This window comes from Mus caroli, chromosome 14, assembly GCF_900094665.2.
Source record: "Mus caroli chromosome 14, CAROLI_EIJ_v1.1, whole genome shotgun sequence".
Taxonomy (NCBI): domain Eukaryota; kingdom Metazoa; phylum Chordata; class Mammalia; order Rodentia; family Muridae; genus Mus; species Mus caroli.
Genome location: NC_034583.1, coordinates 63,981,922 through 63,987,921, shown reverse-complemented (window position 1 = coordinate 63,987,921; position 6,000 = coordinate 63,981,922).

Sequence of the window (6,000 nt, the reverse complement as noted above, 5' to 3'; positions counted from 1 at the left end):
GACATTACCTCAAGATAAACGTTTGGAAAAAGATATTCCAAGCAATTGGAGCTAAGAAGCATATTGTATGAGAAAAGACTCTATTTCAATAAAAGGAAGAAAAAAAAAAGAAAAGAAAAGATAAAAGGATTTTTTTAAAGAAAGGAAGCCTTTGGGTCTATTGGAACGATATAAGATGAATTATTCATTTTCATAACTTCATGGTTTCCCTTGCACATTTATATCTATAAAGACAGGCAGTTTTGTGGTTGAATCATAATGTGGCATCTCATTAGAAGAAACATAGCTCAGGAGCCAAAGAGTGGTTACTAGCAATTAGAATATCTTATTACATCCTTTCACATAAAGGGCCCAAGTGAATAATTCTCTTAAAATACAGCAAATAGGAATCCCCCCCTCCCCGCTCTCTCTTTGTTGTTATCTCTGGCATACCTGGTAATTTTTCTAGGGTCTCTCTAACATTTTCCCGATTTGTGCTCTCAGTCCTGACCTCTGCTCCACATTTGGCTACCTGATAGAAGTATTACGTTCTTATTAAATGATTACCTATTTTTTTTTCTGACAGTAGTTTGCAATATTCTGAAACTACTTACCCAATGTCTTGGTTGCTGTTTTATTGCTGTGAAAAGGAACCATGATGAAAGGGAATTTATAAAAGGAAACATTTAATTGGGTGCTCATTTACAGTTCCAGGGGTTGAGTCCATGATCACCATGGTGGGGGTCATGGCAGCAGCCAGGCAGGCTTGGCTCTGGAACAGTAGTGAGAGCTCACATCTGATCTGGTAGATGGAGGCAGAGTGAGAGACTGGGTCTGGCATGGACTTTGGAAACATCAAAGCCCACCCCACTGACATACCTCCAACAATCCTAATCCTTCAGAACCAGTCACCACCTGGGAACTAAGCATTCAAATATATGAATGGCCTGGGGGTGGGGAGGGAACATTCTTTTTTTTTTGAATTAAGTATTTTCTTCATTTACATTTCAAATGCTATCCCAAAAGTTCCCCACCCCCTTCCCCCCACTCCGGACTCCCCTACCCACCCACTTCCACTTCTTGGCCCTGGCGTTCCCCTGTACTGAGGCATATAAAGTTTGCAAGACCAAGGGGCCTCTCTTCCCAATGATGGCCGACTAGTCCATCTTTGGCTACATATGCAGCTAGAGACATGAGCTCTGGAGGTACTGGTTAGTTCATATTGTTGTTCCACCTATAGGGTTGCAGACTCCTTTAGCTCCTTGGGTACTTTCTCTAGCTCCTCCATTGGGGGCCCTGTGTTCCATCCAATAGCTGACTGTGAGCATCCACTTCTGTGTTTGCCAGGCACTGGCATAGCCTCACAAGAGATAGCTATATCAGGGTCCTTTCAGCAAAATCTTGCTGGTGTATGCAATGGTGTCAGCATTTGGAGGCTGATTATGCGATTTTTAAAAAAATTAATTGATTTATTTATACACTTTACTTTCCAATATCAGGCCCTCTTTCCTCTCAATCTCTCAGCTCCTCCCTAGTTCTCCACTCCACTTCTCTTATGAGAAAGGAAACCCTCCCAGGTATTCTGCCCCCCACCCCCAAACACTGGCACACTGGCACATTTGTCACTGCAGGACTAGGAGCATGCATCCTCTCCCACTCAGACCAGTCAAGGCAGACTAGTTAGGGGAACAGGATACATAGGCAGGGAACAAATTCAGGGACACCCCCTACTCCAGTTGGGGGACACACATGAAGACCAAACTGCACATCTGGGGTGGGGTCGGGGTTGGGGCTAGGTACGGTTCATTCTCACTAGTGGTGGTTCCGTCTCTGGGAGCACAGGGGCCATTGTTAATCAAGCCACCACACATAATAATAAACCTTTAAAGAAAATGCTTCAGCACTGAATATTTTTGTCTAAACCCACCATTTCTAAATGTCCAACTACATTCACAAATGTACTATTGTATGGTAAAAGTTTACTGTCTTAAGAAAAATTATGAATGAGCTGGGGATGTAGTTCAGTTGGTAGACTGCTTGCCCAACATTCAGGAAGCCCCTGGGTAGATCACCAGCACTGTATATAAGTGCGTGTAGTAGTACATGCCTGTCATCCAGCACTTTGGACGCAGATTCAGAATTGTCAAAAGTTCAAGGTTATCCTCAGCTACGTAGGTAGTTTAAAACCATCCCTGCTCAAAAATAAAACTCCCTTGCTGGATAGTGGTGGTGTACGCCTTTAATCCCAGCATTTGGCTGGCAGAGGCAGGCAGGTCCTTGAGTTTGAGGCCAGTCTAGTCTACACAGTGAATCCAGCCAGGAAAGCCAGGGTTTCACAGAGAAACCCTGTCTTGAAAAAACAAAACCAAACCCAAAACCCAAACCCAAAACAAAACAAACCTCCCAAATTTACAACTACCACTGCTGCAAAATACCAAATAGAAAAGACACACTAAGTAAGAATATTGCAACAATTATAAAAATTAGTACATTTTCACTAATCAGGCAACACGATTGCCAATATTATGAAACTGTTTCCTTCCCATAAGGGATATGTACATATGTACACATTTACTTTTTTATCCTTTCCCGTATCATATGCATAATGATGTCAGCAATTATTTACTGGGTTGGACTTTTTATTTAGAACTTTAGCCCAAATACTGGTATCAGGTTTAATACAAAGAACCAAGGAACTCCATTTAAAGACTTTTGGATTCCAAATGATCTCCTCTCAACTCCTCTGCAAATAAAAATGACCCTTCTGGAAGTCAGAGAGATCTCTTCTTCCAGTCTAGTGGCAACACAGGCTATGATCAAGCTTGCTAGAGGCCCAGTGATTCTGTAAGAAACAGGACTCAGAAGGCCCTCACTGGAGTGTGGATTAGTCTTCTTGGATTGGCACCCCGCCCCTATCACTGCCATCATGGACTGCAGAGTTTTCACAATAGATGCTTATTTTCTTCTAATTTTCATGACTTTAGAAGTCCAAGATCAAAGCATTGTCAGGGTTAACTTCTGGGGAGGCCTCAGCCAGGTATGTGTTGGCAGCTCTCTCCTGTGTTCCTAGCTTTTTGCAGACAAAGCGGGGACAGGACTGCCACATATGAGCTGCCAGAGTCTTCCTGGTTGAATGGCTTTCTCAGGTGGTGACAAGGGTACAGGAATGGAGTGGCTCATGGGCCACTCACATTGATTGGCTCAGAACACAATGAAGACTAGCAAGGATGTGACCTCGGAGGAGAGGTTGGGAGGGGGCGCCTAAGACAACACACAAAGGAAACCTTTTCTAGCTCATGTCTTCTCAAGACAGAAGACAGAAGATGAAGCAAGGGAGATGAACAGGGTCATTGTCAGTGTGGACAGGAAGGGATTGAGAACTGTTTGAGATAAGGCTAGCTTATCTCTCCCTGGGGCTGTGGTAGCTCCTGGTACATTACAGGTACCCAGGAAGCTGCAAAACAAACACTGGCTGATGAGGTGAGACCTTTAACAAGACCCCAGACTTCATAGGCCCCGAGACCTTAACATAACTGACTCCATGATGGAAGTGCCATTTAGGCCATACAATTCAGCACAGAGACAGCAGCACCTGCCAAAACGAACACAAAGACCTAATCCATCAAAGTCCACAGTTCCAGGAAGGTCTCTAAATGTATGAACCTTGCCTTTTGGTTTCTGTAGTTCTGCTTCTGGCTAACTGTTCTTATTAACTAAAGTATGTCAACCCAGTATATGGTTTTTGCACCTAAGAGCTCACCTTGAGAGAAAGGTCAGTGCCACCCTGGGATCCCGAATACTCAGTGTAGTCTTGGCTAGCTATTGGAAACTTTCTATTGCCTTAAACCCATGTCTTCCCAGGCGCACACCCCACAACAAGACCAATTCAAGGGAAGCCGGTGGACAGACATCACAGTGTCAGGTGAAGAATCTATGGGAAAGAGATGTTGGCAATGGAGGTCAGACAGCTGTGGGGCCATGCCCTGGTTCCAAACTGGCTGGGGGCGGGGGAGGGGAGCGCTCCCAAGGTGAGTGTGTATTCCTCTGTGTCTTATTTTTCTCATCAGAGAAAAGGACATATAATGCTACTGACTTTTTCATTACTTTTCAGTAATATGCAGGCTAGCTCAGCATGGGCCCTGGGATAGGATATATTGTGCAGAGGAGAGAGGAAGGATGGGGAAGAAGGCTTGGGAGAAGAGGTAGGGTACAATGGTTAGTCTCGATGGTCTAGTTGATGGGACTTTAGAGTCCTCATGAAATAAACCTCTAGGGATACCTGTGAGGGAGTTTCTAGATTGAACTGAGGTGGGATGACCTGTCTTATATGTGAGATGAACATTCCTTCCTCTCTGCTTCCCAACTGAAGATGGCTGTGTAGACAGAAACCAGACGAGAACTGAGGGTTAAAAAGCAAAGGGGAGCCGGGCGTGAGGCAGAGGCAGGCAGATTTCTGAGTTCAAGGCCAGCCTGGTCTACAAAGTGAGTTCCAGGTCAGCCAGGGCTACACAGAGAAACCCTGTCTCAAAACAAAACAAAACAAAACAAAACAAAACAAAACAAAACAAAACAAAACGAAAAAGCAAAGGGGCTTTGTAACAAGGGACACTGGGGTGGGGCATGAACCCTAGAGAAGAAGGAGGACTCTGGTGACTCACAGAACAGAGACCTGTGGTAGACCTTGACAAAGGCCCAGACACTTTGGGTGAAAGGCTGGCTCTGTGGGAGGACTGATTTCTCTCGGCAGAAGGAAGCCCAGGATGTTCTTATGCCTTCTGATAGCCACAGCTGTGCTGAGCAGGCTTAGGATAGCTCACACCCATGGAAGATGCCCAGGTCCTAGCAAGTTCGAAACAGTTTGTCAATATAAGGCTCATCAGGCTTGGCTACAGATGCCTGCTGGGTAGGAGATAGAAGCAGAGCAAACACTTCCCATCATCTGAAGTAGGAAAGAGATGAAAACAGTTGGAGAGCCACTGAAAGGCAGATTTTATGTTAATTCCAAATAAAGTGTTTGATTCAACAACTGTTCTCTGAGTAGATTTTGGGATGTTGGGGATTGGTACCACCTTGGTCGAGGGCACTATATCAGCCTCATCCCCACTGTGCAGTGTCTGATTCACCTCGCTGATGACTTGAAAACCAAGCAGAATCTTTCATAAGCTCTCGAGCGGATGCTTTCGGGGAGCAGGAAGCTGCCTCAGTCCGCCGTACACCTGTGTTACAGGCTTGAATTGCTGCCTCGACAATCAGGATGAGACAAGGTTGCCTCCTGACCCCAGCATCTCTTTATAAGTAAGTCCACAGGAAGCTGTGTAATCACTACTGCTCACTGAATATCTGGGTCAGAACTATCTTCATTATGTAGTAAAATGCTATTTAAAGCTTTTACTCCCATCCCTTCTCCGTGTGTGCTAGAGTTTCCCAGAGACTATGTGTTGTGTGGCACCATGACAGGCTGAGAGCCAAAACATATGCACCGATCCTGATGTCCTCCACATAGACAGACACTAAGCACATGCGTGTTTACTTATTTGTACATGTATGAGCATGTGCCATGGTGTGTTTATGGGTGCCCAAGGACACCTTAGAGGAGTGGTGTCCTGCCACTATGTGGGTAAGGAGAATTAGACTCAGGTCATCAGACTCAAAGGCAGGTGCCTTTACCTGCTGAGACATCTCTCACTGACCCAAATGTTTGCCAAAAGGATAAACATTAGTGAACAAAAATTCAACATTCTGTCACAATGCACGTTTTATCTAGAAGACAGCTATTTGTTCTTAAAAATATGGTTTACAGACATCCTTACTATACATATACAGCTTAAGTGAAAATTTTCCACTAGGGATGACAGTATTTCCCTAAGACCCATAGGCTATCTAATACCCCGGCCGCCAAGCCAGGCATTAGCAATCCCTTACTAATTGTTGGCAGATGAGCTGAAGAGACTCCAAAAACATTGTAGGTTATTGCTACTGCCCTTAGTTGTCTCCCAGAGGTTTAAGGTAAGTTCTTATTGC